At 37.1% G+C, this 18,638-nt stretch overlaps 1 protein-coding gene across 5 annotated transcripts in view; it reads left to right on the top strand.

Annotated features, from left to right (window-relative positions):
• LOC102806421 (QRFP-like peptide receptor) overlaps nucleotides 1-18,638 on the top strand; it is a 91,550-nt gene that overhangs the window by 46,756 nt on the left and 26,156 nt on the right. For 2 of the 5 annotated variants that reach the window (XR_014929414.1, XM_085499141.1), the window contains exons 1-2: nucleotides 6,139-6,257; nucleotides 10,023-10,133. The gene's annotated coding sequence lies outside the window, so the exon portion shown is untranslated. Of the gene's footprint in view, nucleotides 1-6,138; nucleotides 6,258-6,725; nucleotides 6,899-10,022; nucleotides 10,134-18,638 lie in introns of those variants that run through there. The other 3 variants (XR_014929413.1, XM_078013399.2, XM_085499142.1) reach the window with 2 other exon arrangements.

Below are 18,638 nucleotides of genomic sequence, written 5' to 3'. Positions count from 1 at the left end.
TTTACTTTATTGAAAACTAGTTTGGTTAACGTGAGTGTGTATGGAAATCTCTTTGCCTGACTGCCTATGGAAGTCTGTTCCTCTGACTGTCTATGAAATTATGTTCGTCTGACTATCTAAGGAAGTCTGACTGTGTATATATTTCTACTCGCATGTCTATGTAAGTCTGTATATCAGAGAAATTTATAGATGTGATGAAATCTAATAACACACAACAAATATTTTACTTAAAAAACGTCAGTTCTCAATACTGTCATGAATTTGTTTTTGCGTATCTGTTAATCGACATAATTAGTTGACTAATAGCTGAATTGCGGTGTTATGTCTGTCATCGTTTAGGCCTATTTGAAGTTTTGGACGGAACTTGGCTCAGTGATTTGGAACTAATTACGAGATAACCGCCGCTATTTAGAGTACTCATTCTGACAGTTGGTATTCGTAGTTATTAATGTAGTGAACGATTAATCAAAAGATATGACGTATTCAGTGCTTAGTGTGATTGGCTTTATGATTGAAAGTCACGCCCTAGAGTCTTTTTACTGTTTTGTAATTGGTTAGAGTTTTGAAAATGAATAAAGAGAGTTTGAGTTGGTCTTGAGGAGTACACCAGAACAGACCCAGTCCGAGAGAGACTTGTGGCGAGCCTTGACGCAGTCTAAAAGAGTCTTGGTTCAGCCTTGCGATAGTCTTGGGGATTTGTCCCCAGGGCGCTGTGTCTTACAGAGTGCTAGACTGTCCGACTAAGACGAGAGCTGAAACGTATTTCGTTGTGTGTGTATTATTTGACTGTAAAGCTTAAGTGACTTTCCCGATCCCGCACCTCAAGGGGACGAGATATAGAGACGAGACGAGATTCCCCCCTGGCAAGTGTGGAGAACCCGAGAGTAGGAGAATTTCCCCCTGATAATACAAACGATCCGTCATACTTGTATGTGTGCAAATAGTTGCTACCACCGTAACCGTATGTCACTGTATTTGGGATTGTGATACATTAGCATAAATGTGTACTTGTCAAATTCACAATTTGTTGCTTCAGCTCTACGAAATACATTCATATATTTTATTTTATTTTGTCACATTCTTTTTCATGTATAAGTACGAAATGAGTTTTGAAAATGTCTCGTTATATTAAGATTCCATTAGATAACCATATACTATTTCTGCACAGCGAATTTCGAAGGAAATGGCGATAACGATGATGATAAATTGTACGGGTCCCGGACGACACCCAAAGATGATCCCATGCTAGCGATTAATGTATTACTAATATTTATGAATGATACAATCATGTAATTCATCTTGTTTAATGGTGTGTTGTTCAATTACAATAATATTTCCACTGATTAACACTATCTGCCGGATTGTCAACAGTTGACGTACCCGGCTAACCGAAACAGCATCAGTCTTATCTCTGCTTTCCGTTTGAACACTTATAAGTTTTTTTTTTTTTTTTGCTTCTCGCGATACGGTAATAAAAAGTGGTAACAGCTTAACTGGGTACAGTACTTTTTTTCAAGAATGTTGCTACGTGTTTTGCTATATTTTAGGTACTAAGCCATTTCTCTGATTACCCATAATGCTGTTGTCGCTCGATAGAACTTGCTTCTATTTAGCAAGTCTCATCGTGAAAACGCCATATAGCAGTTCATTCTGATGTAACTAATCATAGTTGAGGCCGGGAATTTGACCAATAACATAGAAGCAAAAAATATTACAACAGACCACAGACGAAAATGGCCACCCAGATCTCGTTGGGAGGAAGAGAGTCACGAGACTTGAGTTTTGCACCGAAATAATATATTTTGCGTAAAAAGTCATTCGCTGACCACATTTTGAAAAAAAAAAAAAATAATATCGCATTTGTAAACATTTGTTACAATGTTACCTAACAACCTTAAACTCGAGGGCAAGACGTTCGAGTAAGAATATTCTCAAAATTCCCTTTTCCGCTATACTAATGTAAATCACAATGTGAAAATGTTTGCCCGCTGTAAATGTGTGTAAGTTATCTGAGCTGCTTAAATAAGGTAGACCATAGCGCTCTTGGGGAGTGAAATGTTTGAAAAGATTGTGCAAATTCATTCTTTATATTGCAGATGTTTATTTTTATTTATTCAACGTATTGTACACATTGCTTTTCCTCCGATACTTCCGCCCAATAGAAACTCCAAAGATACGTCACAAATGCTACGCCATTGTTGCCTAGCAACCGATTGAAACTATCCGGGGTGCGCAATAACGCGTGGATTACATAGCCTAGGGATAACCATTTATGTTATGTTTTTCTAATGAGAAAAGAGATTTGTACACGATTCGTTAAAAACGTCATCAGTGATATAATAAGTCGAAGATGGATGAGTAGATTTTAAACTCAAATATTTATGATTTCTGTCATATATGAAAACAGTGTTATTATGTTATTTCTTAAATTACCCAGAGTTTTGTTGATGCATGATAAAATCGATTTATAATTCACGAATACACTACATATAAATGACATGTTAACAGTGCTAGTATTGTTCCGCCATATTATATATATAGTTTCTTTATTTACAATTTGTATATATCGACAGAAGATTGCACGGCAATGCACAGTGTTATAAGATTGTTCCAGTTGAATACTAAGCATAAAATAGATAAATATATAAATAAACACATTCCATTTTATGCAGCGGTTGTTGTTTTAGTTTTGGGTACGAAGGGCTTCTTTTTTGCCCAAAGTAGGGAAAAAATCAGCCATTATATAAATAAATATGCATTGTGCTTTGTCGATGACATAGAACGCAAATAACATGTTTAAAGTATGTTGTTTGTTGTTTTCGTTCAACGCAAACGAAAGTTCCCCATGTTGCAACGCCCGAAAAAACAATAACATGCTCTGACAGTCGCACGAGTTTACATTCGAGATACCGAATGTATCCTATTTGCATATGACGTCATATGAGCGTTCCATCATACAATATGACGACGCGTTGTTTACGCACATCATCACTGTCTTGCGGGAAACAGTCTCTTGCATCGGAACTTGAGGTAAGGGAATGGGGATGTGAATGCGTATGTGTCCTAGTGGAGAACACCAGCAGGCCATGAACTTGTCTTTTTTCTCAGTAACTCATTTTGTTTTTTTAAACATGTGCAAAGTTAAAAACATACGACGTCACGATTCACCCGCGTATGTAGAAACATTGGCGAGGTTGTCAATATTCAGACAATCACGTTAAAACATTCAGTATCCCGCAATGGGAGAAAAATCTCTTTATGTCAGCAAAAAAATGTGAAAGTGCGTTCTAGGGGTGAACGTAAGTAAATAACGAGTACTCACTGACAACAGGAGAAATGCATTGTATCGGTATCCAGGGATTACATCACGCTGTGATGGGGAAGACAAATCTTGGCTTTTTATTGCTTTGTTGACGACAAATTTCCGCTTCAATAAAAGTGCATACGATTGCGGGAAGCTGAGAAACGTGTGAACTCACCAGTAAACTTATCGGCAAAGTGAATTGTAGTTGAATGGTATAACGGCCGATGGAAGAAATGCGGGGAAATTTGTAGTTCGTGATCACATGACGAATTACGAACCTCTCACCATCTCATGAATATTCATGAGATTGTGCAATTCAAACCAACAAATTTGCTCTGGCAAGTAGAATCGTTGTTAATCAAAATAAAAAAATCTCTCAAAAACATCGTTAAATGTTATTCCTGTACTGTCTGTACACGTCAGCATTGTATTTGCTTCACCGCTGAAAAAAACGTTCCAGGTTACGCTAATAAAAATCTAAACACAATAAACACTATTTATAGACCTGCAATCCGTTAATTAATCGAGGTGACAGCATCAATCATCTCATTTCAGCTGTATGCTGTAACTAATAATATTTCCCATATATAATCATTTCTACTGTGGCAATTTCGCCGAAACATCATAACTTTTTGTAAATTTGTAGTAGCTTAAAGGTTCGAGTGTGCCGCTCCAGCTCACGCATGGTCAATATGACTTTTTATTTCAGCGCGTCTGAACGCTGGTGATCTTTTCTTTGTGTTTTGCACTGGGCGCCATTTGCAATAATTACCGCCTGCGACTTATTTGTTACCTTCTAATCACCAAAAACACCAAATACCTAATTAAAGATTGGTAATTTCTCTGTCTGTACCCGTTGGTGTGCACAACAGTTAAAATCTTCATTTTTGTTTTATACGAGACCCATATCTCGCGCATGCGTGGCGCGACGACCACCGCCATTTAACAATAAATGAGCGTTTATAGTAATTGCAGCAAAAACCCCTCCTCGATAAAGCATATTGTTCAGTGGCGAATAGGTTATATTCCGTTCATCGCGAGATGTCGCGTCTTGCGTGAAAGGCGCCGACTGAAAATTTGCCGCTACGTTCGAACGATTTGTTTTTGAAATTGAATTTTTTTTAATAGCTCGTCAATGTCGAAATCCCGATCATTGAGAGGAGAATATTGCATTTAGATAACTCAACTTCATCAATTAACCATCATTAAATATATATAGCATATTATTATTGGCGGCAGTATCTACAACACTGTCGCGTTAGTTGAATCCTACGTGATGTATGACGTCACCACCACGCTATCACCTTTGTTTGTCCTGTTTTGGCGTCGATTTCACGCATAGCGCGAGATCTCGCATTGAATGGAAAATGGTTTAGTAAGGAAGCGGGTATTACACTTTGATTACGGTGTTAAAATTTCCGCTCATAACTACGTGAGATTGCCCACGTGGCGATTATGCATTTACGATCGTGTAATTAACCCGGGTAATTACCCTCCTCGTTGGAGCTAAAATTTAAGTTAATAACTTAGAAGTATTTCAGTATTAAATTGGGATCATTGTCGGAGCCTTAGATATCAATGTCATATATTTAACGTCTTATTCACCCTCGGGTATTCCCGGAGTATCATGAAATGGTGGGCAGATGGGTTAATTATAGAATTTGAATAATGCGTTGTCGGAGCTCATACATCATAAGTCATAATGGTAAGTAAATAAATGGCTACCTCTGCTTGAATTCGAGTAACGTAGTCAACAATTAAACAACAGTGTTAATAAAACACTACTTAAGACACTCATTTTAAGTAGGACTTAGAAAGGGCAATTTGGATAACCCCACCACGTCAGCGATTTGTTTTTTTAAGAGCACAAGTGTAGATGTTGCCCTCTATCGACACCGGGGAGTATCGGTAGAGGTTGTTTTCGCGCGGTTATCTACTGAGCGATTTACCAGCCGTGCGTAAAGATAGAAGCTAGAATTTATGTTGTTTGAGACACGGAATCACGTCATTCTTGAAGTGTGGCTTGTAGGCAATATATGGAACACGTTCCATATATACACGTTTCTAGGTACCATTCTAAATAGTGCTTTCTGCCGACAATTGCTAAAACTTGATCATTGCAGTGCAATAACAAGTGGAAGCCATTAGCCGAGATTGTTTTTCTAAACTACATACGCATAATGAATATCACTCAAATAACTGCTACGTTATTGTGCCTTCATATTTTGACAACTTAATAAGCGTTAGACGGGCTTTTGAAAGTACTGAAAGTATTGACTCATTTTTAGCTAATCATTCTTCGTTTTCGCAATGAATTTGAAAACACAACTTAAGCACATTATTCTGGCATGACCCTACAGATATTACAAAGCTTGCACAATTTGTCGGTACTCATGGATATTATAGAACAACTAAATTAATAGATCTGTTCACGACCCTCGCTATGCAACGCGTTGCTCCAGTGTGATTCATGTCGCCTGAATCCACGTAAGGAGAACGGTGGTATTACGGGCATTGTAGAACGACACCAACATTGGCAAGTTTGAGAGTGTCGGGTCGTTAACGCGATTCAATAACACGCTTGAAATACCCACCGAAATACAGTGGATATTTTAACCCTTCGTGAGTGTTGCTTCAACTAGGAGTGTGATTTGTTCGATTAAATTACCATGCTTATGAGAAAACCGATGGCGCGTGAACAAATCGTCAGACTATTTCGAATTGTGCTTAATTGTGGTTCGCTATGCTTTTGAATAAATTGATACCTCGACATGAAGCAACAAAGTACGCATGCGCTTAGATGTGTACTCTTTTTTTTTTTAACAATTGGTACACTAGTTGCGCTGACGCGGAGCTGAGAGACGTGTATGGCTCGTTAAAGTACACCCAGTTCACTCATACGAACACTTTGAATATCTGTACCGTTGTGCGTGATAGAGGTACATTGTAAACGGTGAGTACATCATAAGTTTTCGCCGAAATTATGCACTATGGATGGACACATGCATCCCTACGATATTCAAATAACTGTGAACTGTAGGCGATCACCGCAAATTTAAATTTTAAATAATTGAGTAATCTGGTTAAATTAGGGATGTCATCATTTAATTATTAGTTACCGTCTGCTTTGTGTATCCAAGTATGTCGAATTCTCATATGTCTTATTTAACTGAGGGCTACTGTCTGCTGGCGTGTCTTTCCAAATATGGCGATACGAATTAATCATTACGGCAATAACTGTCCCATGCTATGGCACCGGTTATTTTCAATCAACGTTATTAGTTGCGTGATTTCACCAGCGCTTCGTAATCACCATCTGTCTCTATTTGTATTTTTTTATTATTATTCCCCCTATATACGTCATATTAAAATGCGGTCAATTACGTGTAAAACGAACAACATATTTACACACGTTGCACACACCGCATTGGACCTATATCGCCGTGAAACGACCACCTTCTTTCATGATAAACACAGTCGAGAAGTTGCTACAAGGCCTATGTCCGCATGAAGCTCTGCAGGCTTCACGCCCCCCAAGATTGCCGACGTTGGTGGCCCTGAATGTGACAGCTACACTCACTTTTCAAAGATAAGGTAAACGTGACTGCATTCGTACTTGCGCAACGTGATATTACGATGAAGCTGCGTCCTACACAGCCCAACAAAATAAACGGTATCCCCATGACCTTCATAACATTCAACTGTAATTTTTCAGCAGGAGGGTGAGTAATTGGGTTAATGAAGCTGATTAGCGTGAACATGGTAGGGTTAATACGTTAATAGGGCAGCCGTGTCGCGCGGTGGTGACGAGGTGGTACCGTTCAGTAGTTGTAATGAGTGGTCGCACGATGTGATGTTACCATGGGAAAAAATCGAATTAACATGGCGGACAAAATTAGAACAGTCCTATTTTGCAACTGAATGAAAACACGGACTACATGAGCTTATTTCGCCGGATTGAACGAATTGGGACTAAGCGCTGACCCGGGTGACGTCACACGCAACCCGGCAATATGTACAGGACAATAATTGTAAAGCAATCGGCGAGGGCCTGTACACCCGCACAATGTCCGCAATCAAGCGTAAAATATATAAATGTTTTTATTTCGTGTTTATTAAATGCACGCGTCGCTACCCACGTGTCAATCCGGGATATGCTTGTCACGATTCATATTTGCAGCACGATATCGGGGACCTACTCACCCATGGAGTCGTTGACATGATACGTTGTTATTAGTTTAAAGTGGTACGTTTAAGTATTTGGAAACAAAACATATTGACTCATTTTTTTATGATAAATGTTTTGTACTGGCCCAGTCATTGAATCCACCTTCCAGTACGCGTCGCAAAACACATACTCATTTTGTTCATGTTACAAACAAAATTGACCATTGAAATATTACGTCGGCAATGCGGTGAACCGCCATTTTGTTGTTAGGATTCACTCGATCTCATTGTTACTGACTATGTAGGCCAGTGAAAACAGAGCTTTGTTTTTGCAAAATTCGAGTGTTTTTTTTTAAATAAAATCGCTTGGGTAATTTTTATATCAAACCAATAAATCGTCATTTTAACGAAATATTTTGTTAAATGTTCACTATATTCCTCCCTGTTATTTTGCAATAATTGGTAGTACACACCGGAATACTGTCCATGCTTACAACTAGTATATTTAACTAGAAACAAAATCTCAGTACATATGCATCACTTATATATAACAATATACAAATGTGTAGTATATTTTCGAGGTTATAACTATTACTCAGTCTTGGTATACCCAAAGTAACGCTACAATACCCGAAATTTGCACATATATACAGCTTCTGGGCCGCACGGGCACCCACGGACTAGGTTTCCCATTCATTTTCAAAACAAATATTACAAAAGTGGAAATAAAAATATCGCACAATATTTCATTCGATACTCATGATCCATGCACTGGATGCCATTTTTGTATTTCGAACTGTTTTATTTAAAATAAACATTGTTTTCCCGTCAAATTATTTAATGTTGATTTCTACACTTGAGTTAATTTGCGTAATAATTAAATATGTTGATGTTTTGTTCATATCCTTGTAATACTTTGATTAAATGAATTGAAACGTGGTATATAACAGCACGAATTATTTGCTTCATTTTTTTGTATTTTAATTAGTTAATTTGCATAAATCTTCCAATATATATATATTCAATGTGCTCCTTTACCACAGTTTGGCCTTAATGAAAACTAACTTTTCACGTGCGCAGTCTGTGCCATTTAATTTATTTTCAACCTGTTTATTGCGTATCATAATCGTTGGTTATTTGTTCAGACGGTTTTAAACTGCACACTGTGAGTAGTTAAGTATATAAAACTGTCTTTGAATATTAATTAACTATTTGTAGCATGTTTTATTTTGTATTCTGCAAATAGTTTCGTAAGATCGATTGAATCACTGTGTATTAATAGTTTTGAATCAATATATAGAGCGGCATGAACAATGCTAAGCCAGACATGGTTGTATGCTAATTATTGAGTAAAAATGAACAAATAATGAATTCGTTTTGCAAGAGGCAATTTCCAGCATCTCTAGTTAAATATGTGTTGATGTTATTTCCTTAAGTTATTTGCAGATGAAATCGAAATGATAGTACATGAAAAACAAAACGTATAATCAAATATATTAATTATATGTAAAAAAAAACCGATTTGTTTGTTTTCATCCAGAATTAGCAGACAAAACGAAAACTAGTATCACATTCGATGTACTTCATATTTCAGACAACCGCATTGCCCATCATAATTATATTCAGGCACGTGGCATACTAGTTCAATATGGACAGTAATTGAAATTTTATACATCAATTTTTTTAGTATACGTGTACTGTTATACTCACGTATATCAGAATAACTGGTTAATGCAGTAATAATGTATTAATAATTCAATACATTCTCATAGAAAAATGTACCCCCCTCCTCCACCGAATTATAGCATAGAATATGATGACCCGTCCGTAATTTCTTGCATGGAAAAATACTGACCCTCCGCTAAAAACACCACCGCTGTGATTTTCTAATCAGGAAAACAGTTTTTGAGGTGAAGTACAAGTCTCGTATCTCTCTCGCTCCTAGCGAGATTATAGCGGACATTTGCGACAAAGATTATGTTAGATCTATATAACTACGAATTGTGTGTATAACAATCAAATGCCCATGTACTCAGTTATTAAGCGCTGTGATGGCAAAACGCAAATTTTGCGGCTGTGCAAACAGTGTACTAGAACACGTAACAAATTTCGAACGAGTGAAGAACTTGTCCGTATTCGCTATTTCATTTACATTTCAGCCTGTCTATATATTTGATGTCGGCCCGTCTTTTTTTTACGAGTATTAAAACTAAATTGGAAATCAGCAGAGTAAGTTGCATAGCTGATAAAACTGACACCGTGGTGACACGGTCATTGTAAATTGAGTTTGCGATTTTGACAGCTACAAAACACAAACGACCACTTTTACTGTAATTTCATAAACTTACAGTGGTAAGAAAATGTGCGTTGTTTTAATACCGCGGCGAACCTCGTGAAAAAAAAAAAGAAATCCACAAATCGACGATCATATATTTTTATTATGCAGCAATAAAAAGAAAATGTTCCATAATAGGCTGATTTCATGCCGTGGAGCTAAGTTTTTCAATTTCCATTAACAGATACTGACCCCCGTTCTTTTTCCTGTTTACAGATAACACACGCAAATAGCCAAAGAGGCATCGATCATCGCCATTGGAAACCTGAAGACGGACCAGCGTAAAATGCGCTCGCGCGCAACCAATTAGATTGCAGTGCACAAAAGGTGAGTGTTAATTAAAATATATGGTTTTATCGCCTTGGTAGATGATAAACATCCATAATATTGACAGCCATACTGCATCAATGACAGGGAAATAAAAGCAGCAGTTAAATACCCATACATTATCAGTGTGCGTTGCATACTTCGCGTGCTTGCGTTCGGGTTAAAGAGACTACTCGTCAATGTCGACAACTGTATCTATTGAGGTTATCATTAGGGTATATTTAGCGATAGAGCATAACAGTTACACACTCGTCTTGATTATTTATTCAACCCGATTTTAATATAGCGTACACTGTACTTTAATCGCTGAGGGTGAACACTGTGTACATGCGGCGCTAATGATTCGCGATTGCAATAAATAAATAATACAATTGTAACATCGCTATATGTAATTCGATCAATTTCACGACAAAATGCTATTTTATTGAGAAACAATTCACTTTAAAAAAAAAATATAAACCTATACTCAGTAAAATTTTGTTTATATTATAATAGTGTACGCTGCTCGTTATTGAAATGCCGAGATTTCATTGGTAACACGAGCAGTCCTGATATCACACAAAAGTAGCGTTTGAGGTTAAGTGGCAGTAGCCGTCGCGTCGCGCATGCGCATGTGCGACATTTATATTGGTAAACATTGATAAACTTCTCATAATCAAGTGCACTTTTCTAATGAAATCACGAGTACGAGATTTGTCCTGGGCGCTACTTGCACTAATTACCGCCGGCGACTCATTCGATACCTTCCAAACACTAATAATACCTAATTAAAGCTTGGTAACCTCTCAATTTGTACTAGTTGGTGTGCGCGACAGTCAAACTCGCCATCTTTGTTTGTATAACTATAAGACCCATATCTCGCGCATGCGCAATGAATACCGTCCTTCAATACATGAACATGTAAACACGATTTAGTATATATAAATGAACGAAGGAGTGTAATCGTTGGACAGCGAACAACACGAGGCCCACAGGCCCAAAATTCAATATCTGATTGATACCCGATATGAGCGAATAATGTGGCGTATGACACGTCAATCACATCTGGAGACTGTACTGGCCACAGTGCCTGTTGAGGTGAATGTGTATTGGCCAACCATGTTCAACTGATTATGTATGTGCGAAGTACAAAGCGTTTTCTTAGATAACTGAGATAATGAACACTGGACTGGAACAACCGTCGAGAACATTCGGCTTCGCTCCACACGCTGGCTTTCCAAAGACCCGTTGGTTCATCAAATATGGCGCTGTGAGGGGCGGGATTCATTATTTTAATTATAACAACTCGGGCGGGAATGTTCGCTTACATAACGGGCTTGACTTCATCTCGAGTCGCACGTTCCCGTTTATGGCATGTTATCATAATGGGCAGTACGTCATCTCTGTTATCAATCATTTGTTATTTTTATCCCGTCTCTTAGGAACTTAAATAATATTGTCCAAAACCATCATATTATTATCTGAAAATGATTGGTCATGCTTGCATAAATAATTAGATATGTCACTCGTCGTTTGATATAGATAATATATTTAATATAGAGCGTGGTAGTAATAGATCCCTTCTGAGCGGAGATACGCTCATTTGGTGTTTGATGCATATAGTTATTGCACATAGGGACATTTAAGGGCGTATTGGTAACCGTATACCTATAGTTCCACGCCAGTCGTTGTCGCTTAGTGTCTTACACGCATGCTATGAATAAGATAACCGCTAAATACAATGGGGTTGTTACGGCTTAGGTTCACAGATGGCATCAGGACGACGTGGCTACAATTCGGTTACACAACAGAACGGAAAAGCACGCTCGCCAGAAACCCATAGATGGTATTAATTTATTCACAGTATATATTAGTTGGGTTATTAATTGAGAAGGTGGCAGGAGGTCTTGAGCGATTGAACTCGATACTAAATTACCACAGTAATAAAATAACATAGATTACTTATGCCAAATCAATGTTGAAACCAAAAAAACGAAAGATAATATATAGTTGAAATTTACCTCTTCAATTCACGGCATCAGTGTTATGTTTCAAATACTCTAGCTGATTATCGATTCACTCGTGTAACAGTCACATTATTTTACATGAGAGGACGTTCGCTACTATGATTATAGTCGGGTAGTCTGTGCGCAGCACGGTCTGGTTGAAAAAAAACTGCCATTATAGGTACTAGTATTTTTCAGAAAAAAATCGTCTGTGATTGCACATACGTAATGCTGATTTCCATTCAGTGCAACTCGGTTAATTAATTATAACTTTAATTAATTATAACATCGAAATCTATCGTAAAAGAACATGCAGGCGCCTCTGGCCAATCAAATTTGTTCCACCACACTATGAGACGTATTATAAACGCTCGTAAAAGCAGGTACCCCGCATTATTGGAGCGTCTATATTCCAAGCAGTCAAAAGACAAATGTTGAATGCTTTATAATGTTTGTTTGTTTTTTCAAAATTTACGTCGCGAGCGAGGACGAAGAAAGGCCCTTTAACCTCGCGGCTGCAAACACTTGATCTCTTGATTCCGATTTATGTTCCCAATGTATCAGTTATCACCTTCCAAGTTTATATAAACGCATCTTTGATGTACTTTATTATTCATAGTGTGTATTCGGTATTGAAGCTCGAGGCATGAACTTGACTGTTCAAATTATAATAGATACGAATATAATCTTTCAACCGATGACGTCAAATACGTTGCGATGGCAACATAGACGACTATAATCGCACAAAACATACTGTAATAGTCTCCTTCAAGTTGTATGTTTGAGATTGATAACCACTTATATTGTGTGTGTCTGCGAATCCGCCTACTATCAATTAAAAAAATACGTTCTCCTGTCACTTGAACAGGCGCGTTGGGTGTCCGTAACTACGCTAATAGTTTCAGCGCTATACAGAAATGCAAATTAAACGTTTGCCAGCATACTGTACTCTTGGACGAGTACTGTCTAACTACGTGAGGTACTTGGTACACGTTCCCTGCGGGAGTGCGCGCTACCAATTTGCCCGATCATTAAAAAGAAATCCCCGGTTGACAAGTACATGATACGAGTTCAAAGTAATGCCAGCCCGTTGTCTACGCTCCCTGTATTTAGTGCAAGGTTTCCCTGGACGGAATTCGCTGATGAATGATTGTAGGATTTTAATTATATACATTCCAGAAATGAAAATTACACATTCCGTATCATTATACAATTAATTAGGTTTAGGTATCCATGCTTGTTGTTAAGCATCTGAACAGAAACAAACGAGCGATGTGTTAAGAGGGATGAATGCGGCCAGCTGTGGCTAACTGATAAGAATGCCGACCCAATACACGTTCTTGATATGTGCTGCACCAGTCTTGCCATCAACTGATTGACAAAAAAAAAAATAAGTATGCTTCCTCAACTTCTTTCTATGATGAGAAGTGGTTTTGTGATTTTTCAGAGGCGGCGGCACAAACTTTTACATGGAGGGGCGAGATTTGCTCACCAACCTCGCGCTTAAGGCTATTTCCTGCATTTTGAGAAGCGAATTTTGCTGACACGATAGGTTTCAGCTAGATTTTGAAGGGACGACACCCCCCCCAACATTTTTTTCGGGCGACTGACCTTCTGCTTCCGGTGCCGCTGCCACTAGTTCTCTATAGTAAAACCTTACTTTTACGACATGGTCTTAATACGTGCAACTGCGGTTCGTGATTCAGAAAGTAGGCAAGTTTATTTTTTCTTCAGTGGAATTTCTTGAAAATTTTATGTCAAAAAATGCGTTGACATTAGAAATTTATAAATAAATATACATATACATATAACAATGGAATGACTTGCTCTTTCAACTTGTCTTTTGGAATCCCGGGGATCTCGACTAAGGGTCAATCGCACAGCTTACTTTATTCGACCACACATACATTGCTTGTTATGACTACACGCCATGAAGTCGTGCCAGTGTAGTAATGTCAGTGTAGAGTAGCAAATCCCATGAAGTCAAGAAGCAGCGTACAGCAAGACAGAAAAGCCACTGGAGTCATGCCGGTGTCTCTTAATTTGTTACACGAAAAAAATACACCATATACAAAGTGACTAGAGATACAAGCAATGTCCGGCGTTATAATAATAATAATAATAATAATAATAATAATAATAATAATAATAATAATAATAATAATAATAATAATAATAATAATAATATAATAACTTTATTTAATTAAGCGCAACAATTCCAACATATGAAGATCAAAGGCGCTGATACAATAAACAATCAGTCAAATATTAAAAGCACATTTAAATAATTGCGTTTTCAGTCTGGATTTAAAAATGTCTACTGAAGGACTAGAACGAACAGACAGAGGTAATTCATTAAAAAGTTTAGGACCTAAATTTTCAAAAGCACGGTCTTTGTATAACACCTTGGACTTTTTACTACACATCTGACGAGTTTTAATAAGAAACTTCGATTCAGATCTTAAACTACGACTCGGTACGAAAAATTCGATTAATTCACATAGATAATTTGGGGCAAAACCATACAGAGATTTATACACTAGTAAAAGTAATTTGAAATTGATTCTTTGTACAACTGGTAACCAATAAAGTTTAATAAAAATGTCTGTAATGTGGTCATATTTTCGAGCACGAGTGACAAGGCGGGCTGCTGCATTTTGTACACGAATAAGGGGTTTTATCTTAGTTACATGGAGACCAGACAATAATGAATTACAGCTGTCTAAGCGAGAAGATATGAAAGCATGTACCAACTTTTCAGTATCAGATTGGGATAATGATTTACGAATACGATTAATATTTCTTAGATGGGAATATCCAGATCTACAAATAGTAGAAATGTGTGTTTCCATAGATAGCTGCGAATCAAACAAGACACAAAAAACAAACAAACAAACAAATAAGTCGTTTACTACTGAACATTCGATCAGGGCACAACCCCCTCATCAAACTGTTTTTTTTTACAAAGGAGCACATTTTTCTACATATACGGACAAGTTTTGATATGTTCATAAATACGCAACAGGTGAAAAAGTCACATAAAACAGCAAAATGTGACAAACTTTGTCTATGTCTGTCCGTGGAAGGTAGTCCTTCCACGTTCCATGATCTGTCGATTGGCATGGGGTTAAGCTCAAACATTGAAATTCTCATTTCAATAGTGATATAAAACTATAATAATGTATTCAATAACATCCAATCATCCCATCAGCTGCAAAAAAGGTCCATCCTTTGTTGCGTAGAAAACGGTCTTTTCATAGGAAACACATTGCGCCAAAATAGCTATACAAACTACATGGTATTAACGGCTTTAGTCTTCGTCGTGATTGACGATGTTACATGTGACACACGTCAGGCAATAATGCTTTTCGGGTGTAACAGAATTATGTTTCAAAGTTGTGACCTAGTTTGTACTTGTTACGAGACCTGATGTGTTGGCTGTGTCTATGATCTGGGGTAGTAGCCTGGAAGTAGTAACCCACTGTAAGCCATTTCCGTACATAAGGTGGTCTTGGAACACAATATTAGGTCTTAAAGCGAGTTCGAGTGTGCGAGCAACTTTCCGGTAACTGTGCTTGTACGCAACCAGCCAAAAACTCGTTTCATTTCATTTCATTCAACATCATACGCACTCATCTATCTGTGTAATATGTCGAGTGACAACAGGCCCTGGAATGTTGGTAACGGGTGCGTGTATAGGCGTAGATTGAATTAACTCATAATCCTTATCTCAATGCAATGAACACTTGTCACGCGCAGCAACATACATGTTGTATTTCCACCTCATAGCTTTCAGTATCGTTATGTAAATATAATATAATATCATATTCTAGTAAGCGATAGCATCGTACGCCCGTATTCTTGCATATTATTTGCTAGGCATCGGTTTTCAGGCTTGCTGCGAAGGCCGAAATGCCCAGTTAAATAACAACCACGGATGAAACACGTATTGTATTTCGACACAAAGCGCATTAACAGCAAACGGACCCAAGGCAAAATTAACTAGTTGTCAGCTGTCGCTTCTTTAGTTTGATAATCAACAGCTTAAGAAATCTCATGCCGTCGCATACTCTCGTATTGTTTAGATATATCCGCATATTTTATCAAAAGTTATCAAAAACGGGGCAACGAAAGAACCACCTTGATACGTGGTTAACCCCCAGTTTGTGCATAACAGTCGTGAGCGCAGCAACCATTTATTTTTGTAATAGTGTATTAGATAATATATAAACTGGGTGTTACTGTAAAATGGGTTAATTATTCACTGGGTTTTAATTTTGCTTATTCCGCTGACTGTAGATTGCGCTAAAATTAAAACCCAGTGAATATGTAAAATTTAGCATAGAACACATTATCTTAATGATAAAACCGTGATTTTAAAACCCGCTGAATATGCCTGAAAAGCTAAATCGGTGAAATTTAAACCCAGTAAAAATTAGTCATTTTACATTATTCGGAATTATTCCTTCTCAAAAAATATATTACAAAAGCATCATTAAATCTGTTTATCTCGGTGCAGCGTCATCCCCGCGGAGTAATCAATAGTGAATTCACTTTGCGCAGTTTTTTTATTCGATGACGTCAATAATAACGATATAACTCGCGTAGTGATAATTACTTATTACTACAAATTTTCTATCGAGATTAATATTTTTTCATAACAATCGGGAATCTTTCTCCCATATGCGCAGTGATGTGTCTCAGCAAATACAAATCACGCCACGATAAAGCACTGTTACTTTATTCAATTTTATTTTTTTATGAAAAACAAGGTGAGAACAAACAAATTACGTATCTAACGTATGTTTGTCCATTTTTTAAAATCTGGCAAAATAAATAAAAAAATCACGTAGACAACATACTTTGCACTAATATTATTGCGTATTTATTGACTCATGAATTCCGTATGTCATGACGGAAAAACAATACATCCCGAGTTTCACTCTGTGTGCAGATAGAAAATGCACTGTTTACTCGTGGCTTAGAATGTATCCATATTAAGGAACCATAGACATTTGCATTGATTGTAAAATTCGTCTACGTACACCATTGCCAATCATCTGAATATCATGATATAATTAAGAGGAATTCCCAACATACCCAAAGTTAGTTATTTCCTTTGGTTCATCCCCAACCGTTGAAAACGTTTTACGTTTGTTTTTTTTGTTTTGTTTTTTTTTTTGGGGGGGGGGGTCAGATTGGCTAATATGGTAGCATGGGCATCGGCGGTCCTATTGTGTGACGACAAACCATCTAACAAACCGTTAAACAATAAAAAGATAAATTTAAAATATAACGCCAGTTGTCAGGAACGAGCTGCAGATGATCGAAATAGTTTGTAATACAGTGTATAGAGATCACTTCGTCGTAGCTTTTGCATCAAAATTGAACCACGTGACTATCAATAAAATAATATATATATTAAAGATGGAATATAAACGAAAACATATATTTTTGTCCGATACTCTACACTGTAGACTAAATCAAAATATGATTTACCATGAAATCACGCAACAGTAATCGTTGGGTGAAAAATCAATGTCACTAATACGCATGTGCAGTGATTGTTATTGTGCGCACCAAAACAAACTGTACACATGCGTATTGGAGAATTTCATTGTTTTGTCAATCGAATATCCAGATGGGTGATACAAGAATAGCGTTTTCATGTCACGATAAATCATAGTCCAATGCTGTCATTGATATAGAGTATCAAAACAAAAATATTTCATCTTCAATAAACGTTTCATTGAATCAATTAAAAGTTATATCCACTTATATTCACACATTATATCGTAAAATGGAGCCCGCGTCACGCTTGTATTTTTTTGTTTTGGTTGTTTGTTTGTTGTTGTTGTTATTGTTTTTTTTTTGTTTTGTTTTTTTGTTCAAAATAAAGGGGTACAGTCAACAAATAGTCAGCAAACAAACAACGGAATCCCGAATAGCAGTATAAATTTATTAAAATGTAAAAAAAATCAACAATTTGGTTTTTGTTTAGCTACATCACCAGACGACATTTTACTATTAGACTTGTTTTGTTTTATGGATTCAATGTCTCTCATACAACACGATTACGCCGACGCCCGATCGAGATCTTGTATTAAGGTCATATGATATGCGCATGCGTTACGTCAGAGGACACATAATGTGTGATGACATTACATTGAATTTGATTGTGTTACATTCACGCCCGAGCCGCTTAAAATATTCTGATATATGTCACGAAATACATCAACACAAGCACCGACAATAATTTCCCAATTTCTAAGTCATGTATAGCATATCTTGCCTGTTTCTCCCTCGAATCAGAATACATTGGTTGCAATATACATGTACTATGGTTTCTGGTGAGCATGATATATTGTCTGGTTACGTCAGCGACACATAGCCTCGTTCAAGTTAGTTGTTATGAGCTCGTCCTCGTCCCATGCATTCACAATTACCAAACGCATATGAATTTTAGTATGTTTAATATTAAATATGTATCTGCTAGGCAGGGGTATGACAAATGTTTTAA

The sequence above is a fragment of the Saccoglossus kowalevskii genome, chromosome 5, assembly GCF_978046115.1.
Source record: "Saccoglossus kowalevskii chromosome 5, keSacKowa6.1, whole genome shotgun sequence".
In the NCBI taxonomy this organism is placed as follows: Eukaryota; Metazoa; Hemichordata; class Enteropneusta; family Harrimaniidae; genus Saccoglossus; species Saccoglossus kowalevskii.
This window is presented reverse-complemented; position numbering and strand designations above follow the sequence as displayed.